Raw genomic sequence first — 25,971 nt, forward strand, 5'->3', positions numbered from 1 at the left:
CTATTTTACTCGAAACTAAAAATAGTAGTAATCATGAAAGTAATGCAGTAAAAGCATTAAAGTGAAAAGATATGAAGGTCTATAAACGAACAGAGTGTTGTAGATAGCATTAGAGTTGAATAAACCTTTTTAAAAGTTAATTCTCTATTTCTCCATTTAGAGTCGTATAAATGTAGCATTTTTCTTGGCATTCAATAGGATTTTCTCAGTCATTCTGACTTTTTTTTACTATTTCAAAATTTAGCTTTTCAGTTCCAACCAAACATTATGGGAGTACGACTAAATCATTTTATCGATATTTTCTAGCTTTAGTTTATAACTCGTTGAACACCCTGGATTTAGTAATGTGATGTTGTAATTTCAAATCGCTGAATCAAAAAGTGACATCCCTGCCATAATAATAATATACAAAGACATACTTTTCATTTACTACTGAAATGTACTTTCCATTTAGTTGTCAAACTAATTAAATATACTAAGCACATAATTTTCCTACTTTCGATAGACAATAACTTTTCTATATCTCCTGTCAAATTTAATTCTTGGGGCATGACACGTTTTGAAAGTCAGTGAATCAGTTACATCGAAAACAATAAGTTTTGAATCTTACCCCCTCTTGCAAAAATTTCTGAGGGCGCCCATGCTGTGTGGAAGTATATTTAAGAGGATGAAACCGGATTCATAACTTTGTTTGTTCACTTTGGTATAGTTCTGAAAGCAGTGGCAGCTTACAATCTTTAACATGCGTTCAACATTTGCTGGAATAAGCACTGTCATTTTAAGATGTGGCTTAGTCAATGATGTCGAAAAGAATTTTGTTCTCCACAAAATTCTTTTCAACGCCTACTCCTTCCTCACCCTGTCTTCTCAACAGCCACCCATTTTTTTTTCACCCCAACCTATATTTCTAGTATATCCCGACGTCTTTTCGTAACGTCCAGATCTCTGTCCCAAATGTATAGCATTTGCCTAAGGATCCATTCAGTAATGCAATAGAAGAGTTTAAAATTGACGGAAGAAACTTCGAACTGATGGAGCGAATGTTGATCAAAACATGATCAATCGGTACATTCTTGGAAGAATTTTCCCATTTGAAATCAATACAGGGTCTTACCCAATTATTTCTCTATTTAGTTCTATGAAAAGTAATTAGGTAACCACAAAATGGAACTCAAACTATAAATTTTGGACAGATGTCTACAAAAAAAAAAAAGCTTCAAATCACTAGTATTTACTAATGACACAACTATGCTCTCTAGAAATCGATAATAAAAGATAATGGCAGTCAAGAAATTTCAGTAAACACTGGCAAACACGGCGCTCCAAATAACATGTGATAAGATACAGTAGTCGGAAAGATCCACATTCAGCAATCAGTGAATATGGTAACTGATAGGAAAAAGACGAAACAGAGAGCTACATAAGATGAAACGCACTCGTCATAAAAAATATGTTCAGTTTTCTACCACTGAAGTACTCTTTAAGTTTAATATTCAAGTATTATAGCCGGCAGGAGTGGCCGTGCGGTTCTAGGCGCTACAGTCTGGAACCGCGAGACCGCTACGGTCGCAGGTTCGAATCCTGCCTCGGGCATGGATGTGTGTGATGTCCTTAGGTTAGTTAGATTTAAGTAATTCTAAGTTCTAGGGGACTGATGACCTCAGAAGTTAAGTCCCATAGTGCTCAGAGTCATTTGAACCATAAGTATTATAATTTTGTGGCAATAAACATTTGTTGACGACTCTTCATTTGAGTATTTGACGTTACATACAGCAGCAGGAAACTGTTGACGTAGTTTGTGTAAGCAGTATCAGCAGTATAGAGCCGCCATTGTTTCGTTGACAATCTAAGCTCCACGGCATTAATCAACGCACCACTACCGTAGACAATGTGTGGGTGATATATGAAGTGCTGCTGATTTGAGTGATTTGGTCATAAAGCAGACTAGCAAACTGAGGGCTGGTATTGAACGTCACAGAAATGGCACTGCAGCACAAAAGTGATAAATACGAGTCTCCATTGCTAACCTGTGCAGTTATTCTTTCGACACTATAGTCGGAGCAAATGATTGTTATCACCTGGGCCTTGAGGTCAAACTACACTACTGGCCATTAAAATTGCTACACCAAGAAGAAATGCAGATGATAAACTGGTATTCATTGGACAAATATATTATACTATAAATGACATGTGATTGAATTTTCACGCAATTTGGGTGCATAGATCCTGAGAAATCAGTACCAAGAACAACCACCTCTGGCCGTAATGATGGCGTATACAGGTACGGCTGCCCATGCAGCTTCAACACGATACCACAGTTCATCAAGAGTAGCGACTGGCGTATTGTGACGAGCCAGTTGCTCGGTCACCATTGACCATACGTTTTCAATTGGTGAGAGATCTGGAGAATGTGCTGGCCAGGGCAGCAGTCGAACATTTTCTGTATCCAGAAAGGCCCGTACAGGACCTGCAACATGCGGTCGTGAGTTATCCTGCTGAAATGTAGGGTTTCGCAGGTATCGAATGAAGGGTAGAGCCGCGGATCGTAACACATCTGAAATGTAACGCCCACTGTTCAAAGTGCCGTCAATGCGAACAAGAGGTGACCGAGACGTGTAACCAATGGCACCCCATACCATTACGCCGGGTGATACACCAGTATGGCGATGACGAATACACGCTTCCAATGTGCGTTCACCGCGATGTTGTCAAACACGGATGCGACCATCATGATGCTGTAAACAGAACCTGGATTCATCCGAAAAAATGAATTTTTGCCATTCGTGCACCCAGGTTCGTCGTTGAGTACACCATCGCAGGCGCTCCTGTCTGTGATGCAGCGTCAAGGGTAACTGCAGCCATGGTCTCCGAGCTGATGGTCCATACTGCTGCAAACGTCGTCGAACTGTTCATGCAGATGGTTGTAGTCTTGCAAACGTCCCCATCTGTTGACTCAGCGATCGAGACGTGGCTGCAGGATCCGTTACAGCCATGCGTATAAGATGCCTGTCATCTCGACTGCTAGTGATACGAGGCCATTGGGATCCAGCACGGCGTTCCGTATTACCCTCCTGAACCCACCGATTCCATATTCCATGGATCTCGACCAACGCGAGCAGCAATGTCGCGATACGGTAAACCGCAATCGCGATAGGCTACAATCCGACCTTTATCAAAGTCGGAAGCGTGATGGTAATCATTTCTCCTCCTTACACGAGGCATTACAACAACGCTTCACCAGGCAACGACGGTCAACTGCTGTTTGTGTATGAGAAATCGGTTGGAAACTTTCCTTATGTCAGCACCGGCCCCAGCTTTGTGTGAATGTTCTGAAAAGCTAATCATATGCATATCACAGCATCTTCTTCCCGTCGGTTAAATTTCGCGTATGTAGCACGTCATCTCTGTGGTGTAGCAATTTTAATGGCCAGTAGTGTAAGTTCTTTCCAACGATTAGCAAAGACGGTTGTAATGATCATCTCCGCTTATGATCTTCGGATGAAGCTCACATCTGCTATGCTGTTCATGCGACTGACGGACCTCTGGTTTAGAACAGAGTGAAAGGCAAGGATCAGAGGCTACGTGCCTCTGACAACTTAGGTTGTGACTTTATAGTGTTTCACCACACATTAAAGCTAAAAGGCCGCCAGCAAAGCTCAGGGTGGCATTACAAAACCTTATTAGGAGTATTCGGATCATTTAGATTTTTTCTGTTATCTGGTTATAGCGTGATATTTAGGGCAAATCTCTTCCTGGAAAACCTATCTAAAGACCTCCCTACCAGATGCCTTCTACAAATAGTTCCGCAGTTTGGCGAAGACGGAAAGGAACTATATTTAGCAAAAATGGTAGGATTGTTATCGAGTATGAACATAGAACTGACACAAAAGTTTATGAAACCGTACGCAGGGAGCGCTGAGTTGCGAGGAGGAGACAAAAATAGTCAAATTGATTGAACTGATACAGGAAAAGACTGTTACAAATTAAATGGAGAGATATAATACAAAACGAAGAGATGCCAGAGAGAACAAGTGAGGAAATGAGTCTGTGAAAATTTTTAAAAGAAGTAAGAGACACGTTAGTGGAATATCAGGTAAGGTATCCAGTTATACTTAATACAGTACCGAAAGAGAGTGAAAGTAGCAGGTCGAAACAAAAACTGGAATATTTAATACACGTTATTGGTAATTTTGAATGTATTCCACATGCGGAGAGAGAAGTTTTTGGCTCAAAATAAGAAGAGACGAACTGTATTATCAGTATAATGACTAAGAGACGTCTTTGTTTCAGTATGTGATCACTTTAGCCACTCAATTGAAATGCGTGTCACAGTTATCAGAATGGATATGCAGAATGCGCGAACTGCTTTATATTGCCGTCAGAGCAGAGGCATAGTTAGGCCTAGGAAGACTAGGCTGCCGCCTAGGGCGACGGATTTTAAGGGGAGTCGGGTTTAAGGGGTGAAAGGTCTCTGTTGGATTCCTTTCATGTTTAATTTCTCAAATTTGTTGTCTTTTAAGGAATAAATTCCTCTTCTAAATTTACTGTGGCGTTTCTGACTATCTGGGAGGAGACTGAGTAGTGGAACGTGTTACTTTTACACGTAAACATGAACGATCTCTCACACTACTACACTTTAAAGCACAGTTTATATGTAATTCTTATATGTAATTCATGTCACACAGTCTCATACGGAACCTACATCCGCTTTCTTTTATATACTGTGTATGATAAGATACTGTCATCCCCCTTCCCTTCTGTGTGAGAGGATGAATGATCAAATGTGTTTGTAGCTGCATGCCTGAGGGTAGCAGACAAGGCTGTCTGCTAGAGAACAGTAGGACCAACGTTGAAACAGGTAGTTACGGTTCCTAAAAGCAGAGAGGTTTCCATTCTTAGTATGGTCCGGTCCGTCCCCTGTCATGTTGGTATAGGAAGCTGCCCCTCTGGCGCCTTCCGTTGGTCTTTGTGAGCGACTCTCGGGAGCACGCTGGGTAGTTCAGTGGGAGTCTGGCAGTTGGAGAGTTGCAGCCGAGCGGTAGGCAGTTGGAGTCCAGTAGTAGCGCAGGGCAGTCCAGCAGTAGCAGTCTGGCGGTAGCGAGCGTCTGAAGTGGTAAGATCTCCGGCTAAGCGCGTGTCTGTTAAGTCCATAGGACAATGGATTTGCTAAGTTCAGCTTAACTGAGAATTTAATCATTTTATTTCGGGTTAGCTTTAAAATAGCTAAGGTTATCTTTAATTGCAGCGGAGTGTAATTCTCGTGTCCAGTTCAGATTAATTTGCGGTAGTTGCTTTGTTACTACTTTGTGAGTAAAGTGGAACCACGTGTTGGTCAGTAACTCTAAGTAAGATCAATCTTAAATGCAAATGCTTGTGTGATTATAACGTATCGTCTTGAAAAGATTTTGAATATACCAACTTTTCTTTATGTTCAACCCACGTGGCGTGTACTTTGTGAGACCAGTACCACGTGCTTATATAACTGTTTGACCCATCAGGTTAATAGTAGGACGTTAGTAACCAGTTCGAGGTTTTTGTTTTGTAATTTGCTTTTTGATCTAATTTATTTTTATTATCTAAATTATTGTGGAGTTATACGCTTTCTGTAAACCAAGTTGACCACGTGAAGGGTAATTACAAGACGGACAGGATTGTGCTACGAAAATAATTTCTTTAACTGAAAATTTGAATCTATTGGTTGTGGTGAACTGTCTGTTGCATGTATTTCAATGTTCTTTGTGTGTTGTTTTATGAATGCAGTGTTGTACCCAGTCTCCCAATCTTGGCTCCATATTTTATGTGTTCCGTAATATTCCAATCTCACAGTCTCACAATCGTAAATAAGGCACCAGCTCAGTTATAACTCACGTATAATATGCTGAAATTTCAATGAACAATCTTTAAAATAAATTTGCAAATATAAACTGATTTCTTTCTTTTTATTTAAATTCTCCTTTTATATAGATATATTACCGGTTGTTGTATGACTGTAAAAGATTATAATCAATGTTAGTCTGATTGGTAATGTGGTAAACCTAGACTAGTTACCCAGTCGTGAAACAGTGGCCCAGTAAACGCACGGTTAACCTCCCAAGACAGCTCACAGTTTTAAACCGCTTTCATGGTCTAATTAGCACCCGATTTCAGCATACCAAATTCAAGTCACAATCTTACGCTATTCAGCAAAGCAAATTAGAGAGAACAATCTTTCACATGGCGACCCTGTTCTGTGATTCCGCTAGACTCTGGAATCTCTGAGACGTTAGATTGCAAGCGTTGTATAATCTTAATTTTTTTTCCCTACAGCGCTCAAACAACTTTTGCATTGTTTCTGAGCAGACGTTCAAAAGATTCACGGCGTTGTTGAGCGGCGTTGTGTTGTTTGTCTTGTTTTGTTTTCTATATTTGTTTGTTCTATATATGTGTGTTTTTTTTTCTCTCGCTTGTAAATTCCACTGTTTCGAACAAAGATAAAAAATTTGTTTTGCGTATGAAAAAGTGCATACTAGGTTGGGTATCTTTCGTGTGACTGTCGTAATTTTTGGGGGACACATTTATTGTGATTAGTGTGTTGCGTACTGGGTGTGAATTGCACTAATGCTGACACGTAACCAAGCTAAAAGTAAGCGGTCCGACAACTTAAGCAACATGGACCAAGGGGATAATTTGATTTCCAATATTAACGCGTCGGGCGGTTCCGAAAATGCAATGGGGAATACTTCAGACGAAATGCAAAACAGCACGAACGGCCTCACATCAGAGCCACAAATTAATGTGCCTCCAACTAACCAAATTGATTTGGCAGAACTCGTGAAAGCCTTATTACAACAAAATAAAGAATCGTTCCGAGAACAAAAAGAATTATCAGAAAAATTGTTCCGAGAACAAAAAGAATCCGAAAAATCGATCCGCGAGCTAGGCGAACAAATAGACAAAAAATTAATCCAGCAGACAAATAAAGTTGACAAGTCGATGCAGAGAGTGTCCGATGATATCTCACAAAGAATAAACAATCTGGCAAGTGAAATAAAAAGTGACATTATGAAAGAATTAGGCCGTACATTTGAACAAATCGACGACCGTCTGCAAGCCCTAGAACAGAGCAAGCGCAGTGGCGAGGCCGAATCTAAAGAAAGCGAAGAACGGCTACTTAGGAATTTCCAAGAGCTGAGAGAACAATGCCAAAGAGATCGTCAGCAGGTACTCTCGAGGCTCCAAGAAGCTGAAACGCATTGTCCCACGGCCGTTAGCAACACAATAGCGGACAACAGTTTAGCGATCCACGCGTTGGAACAGGAGGTCGAACAATTGAAGCAGACTGGGGCGGAGGACAAGAGACAAATAGATGAGAAGATCGCGGCATTAGCGGACATTGTAGGCACGATGAAGCTGACGGAAAGCGAGAACAATATCACACAGGTAGCGGCCGCAGAGACCGAAGAAGTGCGTTCGCTTCTTAAATTCCAGAAGGGACAGTTTGAAGTGAACAGACAGCACAAAGCTGTAACAGGCGATTTACAAGAACGCGTGGCGCATCTGGAAAACCGCATGGCGTGTGATTCCGAACTCGCCAATAGCAATAAAAATAGCCGTACGAACAGTGCAGAGAGGGACTCCGGCCACGAGGGAGATTTTGACGACAGGGAAGAATGTAATTTAAGGGGCAGACATGAGACAAATAGAAACATTCAAGGGCCTCGCCAGGAGGAAATGCGGGGATTTGATTTCAAACATTTCCTTACGGTAAGAAAATTTGATATATTCCGAAATTCTCAAAAAGGCATACATCCACGAGCATGGCTCGAGCAATTTGAGTTCTGTCTTCCTCCCGACTGGGCAAGTTCACATAAAATAGAGTATATGTGTGGCTATTTGGAAGGCGAACCGGCGAGTCGTATGAGGTCGGCAGCGCGTCACTGCAACTCCACTCGGGAGTTTCGACAAGCCTTTCTCTCCGCCTATTGGTCGGAAGCGGCACAAGATAGGGTCAAACATGGCATAATTATGCTGCCAAATTTGAACCAGTCTCGTTTCGGCAGCCCTGCACGCCTATTCGACCACATGCTGCAGGCAAATCAATTTTTATACGACCCATACGGACCTGCGGAACTAATTAGGATATGCATCACCAAATTGCCGATGCACTTGCGGCACGTCATTCTTGCGGGACGATGCAAAGAGGACGTGGAAACATTTAAAACGCTTCTCCAAGAGTTGGAATACAATACACCAGAATGCCCGCCTAATCAGGCACAAAGTTATTACGGGGCTCAGCAGCGCGATCGCAGTCGTGGCCGTATTACTAATCAACGGCGTGACTGGTCGTCGCGACGCGAACGAAACAATAATCGAGACAGGCCGTATAGAAACTGGGGTAACAGTCGCGAACACAGATGGAGCAACAGAAATGATAGAGGATGGGGACAAGATCGTGAACGCAACAGGTACGGCAACCAGCATCGTTACTACGATGAACACGGTGGGAGTAGAATTGTAGGCGGAGCCCCACATGATGTCGAAATTCGGCCGGCCAACCCCAGACATAATCCAACAAATGGGAATGAACGAAACCGGCAATGACAAATGATCAGCCCAGAAGGCGCCAAATCGGAACAAATGAGCGACATGGCAAATGAGTACATAGGGTTTATAGAGAGGAGAATGAATTGATTAGTTTAAATTTATGGCGTAGGCATTTTGAATAATATGATGGTAAATATAGTGATAAAGATATTTTTATGTGATTGATTGAAGTGATGTTGTTAATTTGTTTTCTTTCCTTGTGCAATTAGGATTTAGGTTGGTTCTAATGTGAACATAAAAGGTTTCCTTGTGAACGAGTAAAATGCTGTTTATGTTTTTTTTGTGTGTAAATTGAATGGAGTCGCTCCTGAGAGAAGCAGGATCGTTGCTGAATTAGTGCAAAAACTCAGGGGAATATCCGATCTGTGGGTATTATGGGTCTGGCAAACCCAGGTCCCCAGCTGTTAGTAGCCTTGTTTCCGATTTTCTGCTTTCCGTGCTACTATCTATCTATTACTATTCTATATCTGTCAGTATAAATGAGGATCTCTTACTATAGTATGCGTGCTGTATGAAAATTTTAAGTTACGAGAACTCTGAGAAAGGAATGAGTAAATCTGGAATCTTGAAAACAGGATGCAATAATACGATTGTTTAACCATTGGCTTCCCAATATGCGATGATATGTTAATATTGATGATATATGTTTTTTTTTTTTGTTCTTTATAGCTGAGTTCGTAAAGTGCTGTCTGTGGATTTCGTAAGTAGATTGATTCCCCTCAAGGTGAAAGAAGAATTGTGGTTTGAGTAATTTACGTGGCTCTGAAATATTATTGTGGTAGTCAAATACGAGCAGTTTTTCAGCAAATGGAGAATGGAACGGAAATATGGATCCTTTTTGTAGTCTTGATTGATGTTGAGCCAAAGCCCGAAAAATTATTCTGCGTGAATACTTGTCCCAGAAAAGCGACGTTTATGTGTTTTGTGTTTTGCTGATGCTGTGAGCATTACAGCCTACTGTTTTCGCTGGTGCGGGATGCACTGCAGCTTATATGGTTTGTACTGAGGAAGTTTCCCTCTTGAAGGAAGAGGATGATTAAATAATTTTGATTATGGGAACGAAGGAAAGCTTGGTTTAAGGTAATAAGGATGAAGCAAAACATTGTCATTTATACTTCAGGAGGATTCGGATCTTTTGTGTCTGTTGTAAGTTCAATATGTTAAGATGATACTGTTTTACAGAATAGAGGTGACCACAATTTTGCCATTCATGAGAAATGAATCCAGAATAACCACCACAGGCGAAATAACTGATTTGAAGGCGAAAGGTAAAGTAAAGAAGGAACGAAATCGAAGCAAAATGGGTAAGAAAATGTAATATAACCTGTATAATTCAAATATTTTACCTTCTCAGAGCCATCTGTGTGATTAATTCTTGTCATAACATAATTTTAGATGAAATTTTCTTACTGTTTTATGTGTGAATCTATGAGTATGATAAATGTATAATTGCGAGTCTCTTTTCAGGTGTGTGAACTGGTATAAATGTTTTTGCGTGTAAATAACCATTGTTCTTTTTACTGTGTATGTTTAAGGAAAGTTTCTACATATTTATCATGTGACAAGACGTATGCCGCGAGCGTCAAGAAGAGTACGAAGTATAAAAAATGTTGTAGTGGTATAAACACTTTGTTGAAGTAGCATTGAAGTGGCTTGTGGGATTAATTAGTAGTGGATAGAAGTAGAATTTTGAGTAATGCATGTTTATGGGTAGTTAGTTTGTAGAATAGACAACAGGTGTGCATGAGTGTGTGTAAATAACATGTGAACCCCATGCTCTCCTAACCTATACTTGCGCAAGACATAACCCTATTCATTTTAGTGAATTAATAAGTGGCATTTGATTTATTAAAACACAAGTGAACCACATTAGTGATGTGGATTTAAATATTATGTTGTCAATTCATTTAATTTTTATTTTTACATTGTAAAGTCATTTCACTTTTATTTTTTTATATTGTCAAGTCATTTAACTTTTAATTTTATATTGTCGATTCATATAACTTTGTTCTTAAAAATTGTGAAAGACAATACTAAGTGGTATTATGTATGACATTGTGTAATCACATAAGGATGATAAAAAAAATTTCTGTGAATGCAGTTGAGAACGTGAAAGCGAACCGGCAAAACTCTTAAGAGACAGCGGGAGCAGCCAGCTAGTTGTAAACTGGCGGGTTTCCCAGCGGGACACGCTGTCAGCCAGGCCACTTCGGGAGCGCGGCCGACAACAAAAGACCCTACGCCGCAAACACTTTCCCGTATACCTGCAGCTAATGGGCGGCCGCCCGCGCGACCCTAGCTGAAGGGAATGACCTGAGATGGGCGAGCGGTCCACCGCGCGGAAATCCATCTCCTGGCAACGCACCTCACGCACGCGACCGTGACGAGACGGCTGCGGTGTAACAACACAAAGGGCGTGGAGCCTTTTGACAGGTACTGTCCAAAGACACTTGCAGACGTCAACGACGCCTATCGACATTTCCTGACGGATGCCTACTGTCAAGCGACAGTAATTCATGGTTAGATGTTCTCTGGTCGCTAAGGGTGACACGAAGAAGAGCCATTGAAGTGTCATCCTTGCCCAGGAATATCAACCTGGCATGTCAATCGAGGATACTGCACGAATTTGACAATACAAACATGGAACAAAATCGAGATGTACGTGACACAAGAGAAACTTCATGAGAGGGCAGAGATGGCGGGATTGCACGCAACAGATGGACAAAAATCCCTACTGACAGCTGCGGCGACGAACCCCCTCCCCCTCCCCTTATATTGTGCCACGGAACAGTGGAACTAGTGAGTGTATAAGTGAACAGTGATTATACGGTTCTTAGTTCAATGCATATACGTGTGTTTCTGTCACAGAAACTTTGACTCGTGTGTTTTGCAGGGACTCGATTTATTGGTGTTTATTAAACTCTGACTCTTGTATTTTGCAGGTGTTCTATATTTTTTTAAACTTTGACTATTGTATTTTGCAGGTGTTTTATTTATTGGTGTTTTGTTTTAGATGTTGACTATTGTACTGTTTATTGATCAATGTTTGTTCTTGTGTTAGGTATTAGATTTGTGATATTTTGCCTCGTAAATTCATTACTGTGGCACTGCTTCCTTTATCAGTCAGATTGCTATTCATTCTCATTGGACTGTGATCGATTAGCCTTTGCATGGGGCATATTTATTGTGAGGAACCCCTTAAGGGTAACAATCACATAATTATTGTAGCTTCAGTATAATGACACAGTGCTCATTGTTTGCTAACTAACTGAAATATTGTAGAGTGATTAAATTAGTGCCACATAGTTAGGTTAATCCTACAGATTATTAGTTTTATAAGATATAGAATTTTTTTGCGATAACCACTTAGTAAAACATGTTTTTTTTTGTCGATTTTTTGCTTTTGCGAATTGTGCATTGTAATGTTCTACTTTATGATACTGATGTTATTTGATGTTCTTTTTTTTTAATTGCTGTGGCACCTTTGCTATTTTCATAAATTTTGCCTGTTAATAAACAGTCATAAATTTGCCTGTGATCAGTTGGCTCTTGCAATGAGCAAATACTGGTGAACTCCATAAGGGTAACAACCAGAAATTGTTTTCATATTAATGACACAGGAACCATTGTTTTTACTTGCTGACCGATTTAGGTCTACATGATCTTTTAAATAGGTGTCACAGATTGTGTGTTTTTTTTTCTCTCTTTGAAATTGGTGGATTGTAAAGATGTTTGAAATTATTGTGTTTTAGCAAGTAGCTGGTGACCTTTTGCCTTTTTCTTTACACTTTTGGTTTAAGTAGGGTGTGAGAAGCCTGCTTGGGAATGTCCTAGCATGGCCAGAAAATTCCCTGCACAGTCTTTTCCCGGAGCGTTGGGGTTATGAAAGGTCTCTGTTGGATTCCTTTCATGTTTAATTTCTCAAATTTGTTGTCTTTTAAGGAATAAATTCCTCTTCTAAATTTACTGTGGCGTTTCTGACTATCTGGGAGGAGACTGAGTAGTGGAACGTGTTACTTTTACACGTAAACATGAACGATCTCTCACACTACTACACTTTAAAGCACAGTTTATATGTAATTCTTATATGTAATTCATGTCACACAGTCTCATACGGAACCTACATCCGCTTTCTTTTATATACTGTGTATGATAAGATACTGTCATCCCCCTTCCCTTCTGTGTGAGAGGATGAATGATCAAATGTGTTTGTAGCTGCATGCCTGAGGGTAGCAGACAAGGCTGTCTGCTAGAGAACAGTAGGACCAACGTTGAAACAGGTAGCTACGGTTCCTAAAAGCAGAGAGGTTTCCATTCTTAGTATGGTCCGGTCCGTCCCCTGTCATGTTGGTATAGGAAGCTGCCCCTCTGGCGCCTTCCGTTGGTCTTTGTGAGCGACTCTCGGGAGCACGCTGGGTAGTTCAGTGGGAGTCTGGCAGTTGGAGAGTTGCAGCCGAGCGGTAGGCAGTTGGAGTCCAGTAGTAGCGCAGGGCAGTCCAGCAGTAGCAGTCTGGCGGTAGCGAGCGTCTGAAGTGGTAAGATCTCCGGCTAAGCGCGTGTCTGTTAAGTCCATAGGACAATGGATTTGCTAAGTTCAGCTTAACTGAGAATTTAATCATTTTATTTCGGGTTAGCTTTAAAATAGCTAAGGTTATCTTTAATTGCAGCGGAGTGTAATTCTCGTGTCCAGTTCAGATTAATTTGCGGTAGTTGCTTTGTTACTACTTTGTGAGTAAAGTGGAACCACGTGTTGGTCAGTAACTCTAAGTAAGATCAATCTTAAATGCAAATGCTTGTGTGATTATAACGTATCGTCTTGAAAAGATTTTGAATATACCAACTTTTCTTTATGTTCAACCCACGTGGCGTGTACTTTGTGAGACCAGTACCACGTGCTTATATAACTGTTTGACCCATCAGGTTAATAGTAGGACGTTAGTAACCAGTTCGAGGTTTTTGTTTTGTAATTTGCTTTTTGATCTAATTTATTTTTATTATCTAAATTATTGTGGAGTTATACGCTTTCTGTAAACCAAGTTGACCACGTGAAGGGTAATTACAAGACGGACAGGATTGTGCTACGAAAATAATTTCTTTAACTGAAAATTTGAATCTATTGGTTGTGGTGAACTGTCTGTTGCATGTATTTCAATGTTCTTTGTGTGTTGTTTTATGAATGCAGTGTTGTACCCAGTCTCCCAATCTTGGCTCCATATTTTATGTGTTCCGTAATATTCCAATCTCACAGTCTCACAATCGTAAATAAGGCACCAGCTCAGTTATAACTCACGTATAATATGCTGAAATTTCAATGAACAATCTTTAAAATAAATTTGCAAATATAAACTGATTTCTTTCTTTTTATTTAAATTCTCCTTTTATATAGATATATTACCGGTTGTTGTATGACTGTAAAAGATTATAATCAATGTTAGTCTGATTGGTAATGTGGTAAACCTAGACTAGTTACCCAGTCGTGAAACAGTGGCCCAGTAAACGCACGGTTAACCTCCCAAGACAGCTCACAGTTTTAAACCGCTTTCATGGTCTAATTAGCACCCGATTTCAGCATACCAAATTCAAGTCACAATCTTACGCTATTCAGCAAAGCAAATTAGAGAGAACAATCTTTCAGGGGAGGTGATTTTTAAGGGGTGGCTTATTAGCTATTACTGTTTTTTTAAATCATTTTATTCACAACTCTTGAAAAGTGAATGCGAACTTAACTCACAACGAAATGGCTAAGAATACCGTTGGCAACAATCAGCTCAGATTTCATGAACGATCTTGTTAGGGAACGGAAAAATGAAAGGTTTTGTTTTAGTAATGAATGATGCTAGTTCGTTCAGAGCGACCGTTATTCACTTTATTCAGTGTCGTGCATTCTTACGTGGTTTACGTTAGGAAGGAAATTCTCGTTGCTCGTAATTAAGCTTTGTGATGGGAGACGCCGATAACTGTCAAAGGAGTATCCGGTGTCGACACTCAGTCATGTCCATTCAAAGAAAATACCGCCAGTCATTCTGACAGCCGGCCGATTTGCTGGCAGTTCAGTTTAATTTGAAACTATAAAGAGTGCAGTTGTCTAGTTCGTGATTTATATTTTGCTATTAATTAAAATGAGTGACAGTCGGAGAAGAGAATGTGGTTCTCGGTACCGAAAAGTTGTGAAAGATAAGGCAGTAAATAAGCACAAAATTGTGAGAAAGAGCGCGAAAGTCGATGTGTTATTTAGAAATTGAATAAAGCTAGCTAGTTCCAGCTCGAGTCTAGAAAAATCAGTGTTATGACGTGGACTGTAAGTGTGTGGCGAACAGTATCGAAATAGTGCAACGTCTGGTTTATCTGTGTCAAGTGTTTCCGATATTAGAAATAATAATAATGGGGCGAAAAAAAATCATTAACTTGACCAGACGACGCATATAAAGCGAATGACGACAGTCATTCAGTTTCTGACGATCCTGCGAGCTGGATAATAAATTGATTCCTCAGCGGTCATGTGGTAAAGAGTAAGGGTTGTGGTTTCAATAATTCATGCAGGGAGTATATTGACTTTCCGAAGTGCATAAATAAGTGTTTGTTTTTTTTTATTTTTAGAACCATGAGGAATGGCGAGAAACAACAAAGACTGATTTGATCCATTATAAATGGTTTTTTGAAAGCCTGCGACTGTAGATACAATAGGTTTGTTTATAAATAAATAAATCTTCTGCTACCAGTCACGATTTTCTTTATTTTACTATTCGCACGACGCGTTTCGAGAAATGATTCCCATTTTCAAGTGCGTTTTTATGATGTGTGTTAAGCCATTTCTTTTGATGTTGTCAGTGTGTGTGAGTCTGCTTCATTTTGTTGACTTTTACTGTAATACATAAGAAACGCGATTTTTTAGTTGGGTATCAATTCTTTCTGTGAGGTTAGTGGCTAAAGTTTGAGAACAATTTGTACTTACAATTTTCTAATGGTCCATTTGTGTAGAGAGTCACACACACCTAACATCACACACAACTTGTACATTTTACACATCGAAAATATCTTATATAAACAAAACAGTTACAAAGATCTTCTTATAGGTAGTTCACAGAGATAACATTATAGGTCTTCCACAGATTATGATATGCTTTTGTACAGAGGTTAATTTATCTTTACAATTTGGCTCATGAATTACTTATACTGATTTTACAATTGTGCTTATTTCTATGTTTTACTATTTTTATTTAAGTATATTATCGAAACATCTGAAGAAATTCACTGATTCACTTTCAAGTTTTTCATTTAATATTTCATCTTCATATTTTCTGTAATGTGAATATATCTCCAGTTCTTCAAGCAAATCCATTTTATGTCCTTTATCTAGTCGGTGGAGTACTTTGACATTTTGCTCTGTTTTTCCAAATGGGTGTCCTGTATTATGTATGTGTGTTGCTATTGCTGATGTAGTGTGTTTGTTGTGTGTGTATGCTCTAATGTGCTCTGTGTACCTGGTGTTGATTTTTCGGCCTGTTTGTCCTATGTAGAACTTGGAGCATTCCTGGCATGTTACCTTGTATATTCCAGAGTCTGAATATGGATCATGATTACACTTTATATTATGTATTAGTTTTTGGTGTAGTTTATTGGATGTAGAAAACCCAATTTTTATTCTGTGATTTTTGAAAATATTTGCAATCTTAACACACATCATAAAAACGCACTTGAAAATGGGAATTATTTCTCGAAACGCGTCGTGCGAATAGTAAAGTAAAGAAAATCGTGACTGGTAGCAGAAGATTTATTTATTTATAAACAAACAACAAAGACTATTTTTAGTGTACTCTCGAAGCAAGGGTAGTGTATTTTGTGTCCCGTGTTTATTGTTTAATGGAACACCATAGTTTGTAAACCTAATGAGGGCTTTAATGACTGGAAAAACGGCCAATCACGACCGCCTACCTACGAAAATTCAGCTGAACATTAGGAAATATGTGTTAAACTGTTAAAGCTAGGGGACAAAAAAGATAAGAAACTAAAGTCTCAGATTGACACAGAAATTAAATATTGAAAGGACGTATTCAAATGAGTTGTTGTTACGTTCGAAAACATTTCTATAAAAGACCCAACTTGCGGAGGTCACAGCTGGTGGTTTGGGTCGGCACATTGAGGAAATTTGAGATGACACTACAGCAAACAGCAGAATTCTATCCTATTATAGCCAAACATACAGAACTTTATGGAAAGAGAGGAAAAGGCAGTACGTTATGTCCTTAATTTTCAAACGTGTGAAGAGTTTATATCAGTTCTGGCAGAAAGGTGGTGAAGTCGTATACTATGGATGATATTACACACGTGGATCAGCTGTCTTTTGTTGTAGGGTATTTTTGTTGAAAGATATACCTGTATTGCCCCAAATTCAGAACATAAATCGGAAAAATTAACTGGTTCATTAATAAATAAAATAATTTAGAGATTCACTTATGCAGGGGTCAGTTTTATAACAATGCAAGCGATATGTCCGATACTTACTCTAGTCGCCGAACTAGAACTAAATAAACGAAGCCTTAACTTAGCAGGATCGTGTGTAGCAGTGTTGTAAGTAGTGTGTTTAGGTTTTCATGTTGGTAACGTCACGTAGCGCTCTGTATGAAAATCACTGGCTGTGCTGTGTGCAGTCTGTGGCTGGTTGGCATTGTTGGAATATTCGCTATTGTAGTGTTGGATGTGAACAGCGCGTAGCGTTGTGCAGTTGTAGGTGAGCCGCCAGCAGTGGTTGATGTGGGGAGAGAGATGGCAGAATTTTGAGAGCGGACGATCTGGACATGTGTCCATCAGAAAGAGTAAATTTGTAATATTGTATCTCATGAACTGATATATATATATATATATATATATATATATATATATATATATATATATTATTGGTGTTTTGCCCTTAAAGAGCGCATTTGGACTAAACTACATGGCCAGTTCCTTTTGCTGCCTTCCTTGCTGCCCAAACTTCCCTCATTCGCTCGCTGTGTTTCTGTTTCCGGTCCACTGTCCATGCTTCTTGTCGGCTTTGTGTCTTCGGCTTCATCTTGATTGCCTTTTTGGTTGCCCATATTTCTTTCATCTTCTGGCTGTGATCTTGCTTGCGTTCTTCGGTCCATTTTATGCCTGTTCGTTTGTCGCATTGTATCTCATGTAGTTTACTTTTCTTAATGATGTTTCTGAACTTTATTCTGTCGTTTATTGTGTCTGCTGTTATGTTGAGCTGGTTCAGGTCGTTTTCTACCTCTGCCACCCATTTGTTGTTTCTAGTGGTTACCCAGTCAAAGATCTGTTTGGTCAGCCTGTGTGATGGCATTCTGTATAGGTGTCCATAGAATTGTAGTCTGCGTTTTCTAATCTTTTCTGTGATTGTCTCCGTATGTTTGTACAGTTCCTTTGTAGGTTTCTTGATCCATATTCCATTGTTGTTAGTTGCGCCAAATATTTTCCTAAGTATTTTCCGTTCTACTTTTTCTAATTGTCTGATACGTGTATGCCCTAGGATTAGTGTGGTCTCTGCTGCATATAGTGCCTCGGGGAGCACCACCGTGTCGTAATGGCGTAATTTGGCTTTTTGTGAGATAGACTTCTTGTTGTAATGATTCCACACTACTTTGTATGCCTTGTCCAGTTTAGTCTTTCTTTCTTCGTTTGAGTCTCTGTTATGTCCACTCATTTGTAGTGTTTCACCGAGGTATTTGAAGTTTGCCGTTTTGTAAATCGTGCCATACTTTGTGTTCAGGGATGAGAGTTTCTTTGTGCTCATAAACTGTGTCTTTTCGTAAGAGATCTGTAGTCCAGTTTTGGCAGCGATTTCGTGCAGTTTTTCAATAGCGTCTTTTGTTTCCTTTATACCTTTCGTGACAATCGCCAAATCGTCTGCAAAAGCCAGGCATTTAATCTGTAGGTTTCCTCAGGTTATCCCCTGTTGTGATGTTTCCCATTCTTTTATGACCTTATCTAACACCAGATTGAAAAGGAGAGGTGAGAGGCCATCGCCTTGTCGGACACCTGTGCGAATTTCAAAGGGCTCTGATAGTTCCCCACAGAACTTTACTTTGGAGGTCGTGTTGGTTAAAGTTTGCTCTATGATAGACCGTGTTTTGTTGTCTACTTTGTATTCTGCTAGAATTTTGAAGAGAGTTTTCCGGTCTATAGAGTCGTACGCCTTTTTGAAGTCAACAAAGGTAATGATCAGGTTCTGTTTGTGTTGTAAAATCATTTTCAGGTTCCAAATTTGTTCCGCACAAGACCGCCCTTTACGGAAGCCTGCTTGGTATTCCCCAATCAAGTGGTCGGTTTGGCATTCTAGTCTGTTCAGTAAAGCTTTAGAGAGGATCTTGTATGTGACCGGTAATAGGGATATTCCTCTGTAATTGTTCGGGTTAGTCTTGTCACCTTTTTTGTGTAGTGGGTGTATCAGGGCAGTTTTCCAGTCGTCAGGAATTTTCATGGTCTTCCAGATGTCTTCCAAGATCCTGTGGATGTCTTTGGTGAGTTCTGGGTCTTGTAACTTCCAGATTTCCGCGATGATGCCATCTTCTCCTGGTGCTCTACGATTCTTGAGTGACTTTATTATTCCTTTAACTTCTTCTAGAGTTGGAGGTTCACTATCTGGATTGTATGTGCTCGTTTCTGTCATTATTTCTTCCATGGGGGGGGGGTCCGTGTTGAGCAGTTTTTCAAAGTACTTTGCCAGAATGTCACAATTGTTTTTGGTATTGGTTTCTAGGGTTCCATCCGGTCTTCTGAAGCACAAGTTGGGTGGTTGATATCCAGTCATATTTTCTCTGAACGTTCTGTAGAAGTTTCTTGTATTGTTCTTCATGAAGTCCGATTCGATCTCTGTCAGTCGCCGTTTGTCATACTGTCGTTTTTCACTGCGAATGATTTTGCTTGATTGCTTCTGTGTTTTCAAGAAGTTCATCCAATTCTCTTGGGATTTATGGCAACTAAATTTTTTCCATGCACTGATTCGTTGGTCAATAGCTTGGTCACATGTGTGGTTCCACCAACGGTGTTTCCGTGTTCGTGGTGCTTGTGCTAGTTTCATGGCCTCTCGGATTCTTCGTGAAAGTTGTGTCCAGTCTGTCGTTTTCTCCATTTTAATTTTGTGTAATATTTGTGTCTGGTTTAAAGTAACGTATTCTGGATCTGGTCGAACAATTTTGTTCTTCTGGAGCTTTTTCTTGGGCAAAAGACGAATCCTGATCTGTAGTAGGTGGTGGTCTGAGTCGAAGTAGCCTTTACGGGTGTCTATGTTCAAAATTTCTTTTTGTGAGTCTTTCTGCACTATTACGTGGTCGATTTGTAGTTCTTGCTTTCCGCTGGGGAATTTCCATGTGGTAAATTTTCGTGTTGGTTTCTTGAATTTTGTTGACATAATGGCGAGGTCGTGGCTTTTGCAAAAGTCTATCAGATGTTTTCCGTTTTTGTTGGTGTCCTTGTGTGGAGTATGTTTTCCTGTATATATATATATATATATATATATATATATATATATATATATATATATATATATATATATATATATAGGGTGTTACAAAAAGGTACGGCCAAACTTTCAGGAAACATTCCTCTCACACAAATAAAGAAAATATGTTATGTGGACATGTGTCCGGAAACCCTTAATTTCCATGTTAGAGCTCATTTTAGTTTCGTCAGTATGTACTGTACTTCCTTGATTCACCGCCATGATTTCATACGGGATACTCTACCTGTGCTGCTAGAACATGTGCCTTTACAAGTACGACACAACATGTGGTTCATGCACGATGGAGCTCCTGCACATTTCAGTCGAAGTGTTCGTACGCTTCTCAACAACAGATTCGGTGACCGATGGATTGGTAGAGGCGGACCAATTCCATGGCCTCCACGCTCTCCTGACCTCAACACTCTTGACTTTCATTTATGGGGGCATTTGAAAGCTCTTGTCTACGCAACCCCGGTACCAAATGTAGAGACTCTTTGTGCTCGTATTGTGGACGGCTGTGATACAATACGCCATTCTTCAGGGCTGCATCAGCGCATCAGGGATTCCATGCGACGGAGGGTGGATGCATGTATCCTCGCTAAAGGAGGACATTTTAAACATGTCCTGTAACAAAGTGTTTGAAGTCACGCTGGTACGTTCTGTTGCTGTGTGTTTCCGTTCCATGATTAATGTGATTGAAGAGAAGTAATAAAATGAGCTCTAACATGGAAAGTAAGCGTTTCCAGACGCATGTCCACATAACATATTTTCTTTCTTTGTGTGTGAGGAATGTTTCCTGAAAGTCTGGCCGTACCTTTTTGTAACACCCTAACTTTTGAATATTATTAAGATAAATACATTGTTTGTTCTCTATCAAACTCTTTCATTTGCTTACTATGCCTATCAGTAGTTAGTGCCTTCAGTAGTTAGAATCTTTTATTTAGCTGGCACTATTGGCGCTCGCTGTATTGCAGTAGTTCGAGTAACGAAGATTTTTGTGAGGTAAGTGATTCATCAAAGGTATAGGTTATTGTTAGTCAGGGCCATTCTTTTGTAGGGATTATTGAAAGTCAGATAGGTGCGCTAAAAATATTGTGTGTCAGTTTAGTGTTGATCAGAATAAGTAAAGAGAGAAATGTCTGAGTACGTTCAGTTCTGCTCAGCTGTTGAATATCAAGTAACGTAAGAGGTTTATCAGCACAGTAATTCACTAATTTTTCTAAGGGGATGTTACATATGTCGACACTTAGCCGAGGATACCTCACTGGAATCTTCTGATTTTTTCTTGTAGTTTGTGTAATTAGGGTAGCTATTGTTTATTGCTAGCGCGTAGTTGTAGAGAGAATCTCTTTTGTAGTTGTAGTTTTTCATTTTTGTACAGTAAACAGTTGTGACATGCATGTAGATTTGCACCAAGTATTTCGCAGCTGCACTTGCAATTAACTAGATATTATTTTCAGTGCTATGTTAATGTGTTTTCTTATTTTTGCTCTTCAAATTGTGCTTTTCTTGTTATTGTGTGAAATACGTGATAATTATGGCGTGTGAAAAACCTAGCACTAGGCTCCAAAATAAACTGAGAAATGATAGTGACGACGAGCGTAGCTTATCAGCACCACCGTGTAATGAATTAACAGACATTCAAAGTAGTAATTTGGTAACTGTGCATAGGGAAATGGAGCGGGTGGCAAATAATGGTGTACACTGTGAAACAATTAGTGAACAGGGAAGCATTATCGAACGATCGCTCGGCAAACAGGTCGCCTTAGGATTCCGAAATGACAGGACACAATCTTGGAAATACTGTAGATTCAGGTTTAGCGTCCTCACCGTTTTCTCAAATAAGTCAAGACACATTTTCTGCTTTTCAAAATGCGAATATTGCCGGTTCAAATGCACTGCCGAACATCACTGAGGAACATGTTTCAGACACCAGTGCGTTGTTATTACAATTAATGCAACAAATGGGACAAAGGCGTCAAAAGTTAGACACAACGCTTGAACAAAATCAGAAACAAATGGGGCAACAGCTTCAAAAGTTAGACTCAATGGAACAAACGCTTGAACAAACTCGTGAAGATTCAACTGCAGAGTAACTTAAAATTGAATCTAAATGTCAAAAGTCAGTAATGACGTAAAAACACAAATTTGTGAGCATTTTCAACCTATTTTTTCGCGGCATGAAAATGCATTACAGAATCATGAAGCAGCCATAAAAGAACTGCAAACTAATGTTCATGAATATCACGAGACTTTGCGGGCCAAAATTGACTCAGTTGCATCTACCGATTCGGTTACGCAACTTGCAAAAACTCAGAAAAACTTAAAGGACACAGTATATACTCTGAAAATTGGATCAGAAAGACACATGGAGGAAATTAGTTCATTATCAGAGGAAGTAGTCGAACTTTCGGATCAGCTAAATATTTTATATGCGAAGGTCGACGATAATCTGAATGACACAAGACCGGTAGTCTTTTATGACACAGAAGAGTACGAACAAATTAGGAAATTCAAACAAAATCAGAATCAAATTAATACGCAACACAAAAGAGAAATCCAGGATGTACAAGATCAGTTGGCACAAGTAATACAAGAATTACATATTTCAGAGGACACTCGCGCTCCAACACGGGAAGAGGGACTTAGAAATACGGAAAAGCCACAAAATAATAACACAGGGCATTTCGGAAATTATGAAAGAAATTGTCAATGTGCACCGAATTTTGAGATGGAACCGCCGACACGACGTAACAATGACTGATATGCGACTGGCCGACACGATGAATTTGACTGTAAGCTGTTCATTACTACACGTAAATTCAAAACATTTAAGATTCTGGCAACGACATTCATCCACAAGCGTGGCTTCATCAATTCTCTCATTGTTTTCCTCCCAACTGGTCATTGGAGCACAGATTAGAATTTATGTGTGGCTTCTTAGCGAATGAACCAGCTGTAAGAATGTGATCGGTCATCCACGATTGTCACAGCCAAGGAGAATTTTATTATGCCTTCCTCTCAGCATGTTAGTCTCAAGCTATTCAAGATCGCGTAAAACATAGCATCATGGTGATGAAACACTTTGAACAATCTGAATTTTCCAGTCTTGTCAAATATTTGAAGACATGTTGCACTAGAATCAGTACCTGTCAAACCCATACAGCCCCTCAGAACTCATCCGCATTTGCTTAATCAAATTGCCTGAACATTTAAGACATATTATTTTGGCAGTACGTTGCAAAGACGACATTGAAGCTTTTCAGGGACTTTTCCAGGAATTAGAAATTGACACAGACAGTCGCGGAATGCGAAAGCAGGAAAACAATCATTACAGGTCACATCCGTCACAATTCCGTGACGACAGAAACAATAACTGGACACAACATGGCTATTATTACAAAGCAAATCGTAACCAAAACAGACACCACCTGTATGACAACCGTTGGCAGAGTAATAACAAGGGAAGTAATAATAAGGGAAGGATCGCACCTCCGCAGTAATGACTATAACAGAGACAATCAGATAAACAGACGATATGGGAACCAACATAATTATTATCAAGGGAGACAGAACAATTTCAGACGCAACGGTCCACCGTGCAGTTACGATTCCGGGAGAAATTCTCCACCACATGACCGACAAAAAAGAAAATATGGAATCTACTGACATGACGACAGACGATATAATCGTAACGACAGACCTGAATCGCATCAGAACTGGCGGGATCCAACAGGGCAGGGCCCTCTCGACAAGGTGAATTTGTAGAAGTTAGGTCTCCTAATCCTAATAACGACGCGCGCCAACAAAGAGACAGACAACGGCTCGCACCGCAGCCAGCCACGTGCGCCGTCTGGCTCAGAGAAAAATAACATAGACGCTAACCTTGAGAAAAATTTTAGCATTCCTTACCGACGTATACAACATGATAATTGCTTTGAAGTTGAAACTCTGTGCACTAGAAAGCGTAAAAGATTGCACCATATTTCACATGTAAAACGGTATATTCAGAGATAATCTGCTTTTTAACCTAGTCTTTGCCATAAAATTTTTCACTTCACGTTACTAGTACGCTAATAACATGCAACAATGAAGTTAACTATCCAGTCAAGAACCAAGAGAACTTATTTAGACAGTAATTACGAATGCATTTTTGCAGTGAACAGACGATGCAATGTTATTGTGTGTACATTCTTCCTTGTTCGCTGCACCATTACGTAACGACTAAGAGGCCTACATACTTAGAACATATACTGGTCCTGAGATTTTAATGCAACACTTTGGTTTACTTGAAAAGACATTCTGGATTTAAAGTACTTTCTGAGAGATACCAGATGACACAGTGGTTAGTTTATTTGACAGCTACACGATTATATCACGACACTGCTTATGAGTGACACAATTTATATTATTGATTTTGCGCTATATCTGTTTCATATCTGCACAGTTTTTCTGAATTATTCTGGAAAGTAAAACATGTTTTAGTAGTAACTTTTGTGGTATAGCTACAATGAGACAGCCTTTTCCGTAGCACAACACGTTACAGTATAGTACTTTCTTGATCACAGTAATGTACGTAATAACTACGAGATCTATACGCAAAGCATTCACTTTTGTTTATGATGAGGTAAGTACATTGACTTCTGCAGAACGTAGCTTACGGAGGACGATGAGTACGACACTTATCTTACAGCAAGACGCACATTTAGCGCTAAAGGACAGGCATTTAAGTGATTAATTTTTGTACTTAAAACATTTATTTTTAAAGATTTTTGAATTACAAAGATACAAAGAAAGTTTTCCGTGATACATTTCATTCCATTGCTGTAATCTGCAACATCTGAGGGTATAACTTCATTTATCCTCAGGGGGTACACACTTACTTTGTGTACCATGTGTGTGGCAAGCACAAGGAGCGCTAGCTAACGTGGTATTTACTTATACAATTTTACACATCGGTAGTATATTTCTCTAACACATAATTACACAGCTATCTGATTATTTAACAGAGAAATAAACATTTTTTTTACTATGTCAGTGACAGATGTTTACGCAATTACACAGTTGGATCACTTGACACTTATGAAATGTATTTTGTCTGTACTTTGTGAACTGTTCATATTTTTTGGAACCATTGTGATACTATGAGAGCTTTGAATGTCATATTTGGTAAGGGATCATGATTTTTGAAGTATGTTTGAGGTAGATGACTTTATTTCGTCGTAACTGCCGCCTGCTTCACATCTGCTGTGCAGCGAGCTACATTAATTTAAGTATTAACTGTATTTTTCTTACTTGTCACTTCTTCTTCCGTGTGTTTTTGCTTTTAGGAGGCTTTAATTGTCGACTGATAGTAATAGTGTTCCATAGATTTCGTGTTTGTTTTGAATACAGTCAGAGAGAGTCCCTTTAGTCAACCATAGTGCCAGTAGCGCTAATGTTTGTTTTCAATACAGTCCAGAGACAGGTAGTGCTATTTTCATTGTTTTCTACAAGAAGTAGCTAGCAACCACAGTTTAGTCAACTATCAGCCGCCTTTAGCGAATTAGCAGTCTAGTTAAAAGTTGGTTAACTCTCTACAGTATATTGACTTCTTAGGATGGATAGGAAGTGTGACTGCTGTGTACGGACGCAGGAGGAGCTGGCCACTGTTCGCGAACAGCTGAACGTGTTGATGGCCGCGGTCAGCCGTCATCAGGCTGCTGCCTCGGAGTGTAGCGGCAGTGGGGAGTCTGGTACGTCGCATGGTACACCCCAGGTGTTACATGTTTCACCCACTGTCCCTGCTGTCGAGACATCTACGCGGGTACCGGGCGCGGTTGGGCCACCCTCTCCCCAAGGGGAGTGGCGGGTTCAGCGGCGTACGCGACGCACGAGGCGGAGGGTCAATGTGAGGCTGGCCATGTGGC

This window comes from Schistocerca nitens, chromosome 5 (genome assembly GCF_023898315.1).
Source record: "Schistocerca nitens isolate TAMUIC-IGC-003100 chromosome 5, iqSchNite1.1, whole genome shotgun sequence".
Classification (NCBI taxonomy): Eukaryota; Metazoa; Arthropoda; class Insecta; order Orthoptera; family Acrididae; genus Schistocerca; species Schistocerca nitens.